We start from the raw sequence: 831 nt of genomic DNA on the forward strand, positions 1-831 counted from the left end.
GGCAGGACTTGCTTTTTCTTTGTTCTTAACAAAGGATACAAGTCTTTTTGTGCTCTTGTTTAGGGAGACTAGATTAAAGTCTGCATCTGGCAGCAAACTTCCCTAAGGCTGTGAATAATCATCAGCAGGGAAACTCATGACTGGATTTTGGCTTAGCCAGTGAACAGTGGAGGGGGAGGACAGGATGGGACAGGACTTTAGCCTGGCCAGTGAACAGCAGGCATGATGAATGGGAAGAAAACAGGGATTTTGGCCTGGTCAGCACACAGGGGAAGCACACCTGAAGAAGCCCCAGGGGGGCGGGGAAGAGGAGGATACCTTAAAAAAACCAAAAAAACTAAAATGGGGGAATGCAAAAATCTAGACTTTTGGTTCAGACATGATACCTTTTATTAAACCAACGAGGAAATGGCAAATATATATCTTTTTCTGCAAGCTTTCAGGCTCTGGGAAAACGAAAGAATAAGGGCGTTTGAGCCCAAAAGCTTGTAGAAAAAGATAAGTTTTTTTGTTGCCATTTCCTCATTGGTCTAATAAAAGGTATCCTCTCTGAACCAAGAGTTCTAGAGTTTTGCATTTCTTTTTGTCTCTGACCTACACGGCTACATCCCTGAAATGGGGTTGTGGGGAATGGGGGGACACTTATTAAAAAAAAAAAAAAAAAAAAAGCCTCACATGAAGGAGGGGGGGAGGGGGGGGGGACAGGAATATAAAGCCAGAGGTGGAGGGGAAAATAAATCAATATTGAGGAGAAATGACCCAAAAAACCCGAAACAGGGCAGGAGAAGGGGGTGGGGAGAGACGCCCTGCTGTGGAGACGGAGGCTTGTTA

This window comes from Alligator sinensis, unplaced genomic scaffold, assembly GCF_000455745.1.
Source record: "Alligator sinensis unplaced genomic scaffold, ASM45574v1 scaffold432_1, whole genome shotgun sequence".
Lineage (NCBI taxonomy): Eukaryota > Metazoa > Chordata > Crocodylia > Alligatoridae > Alligator > Alligator sinensis.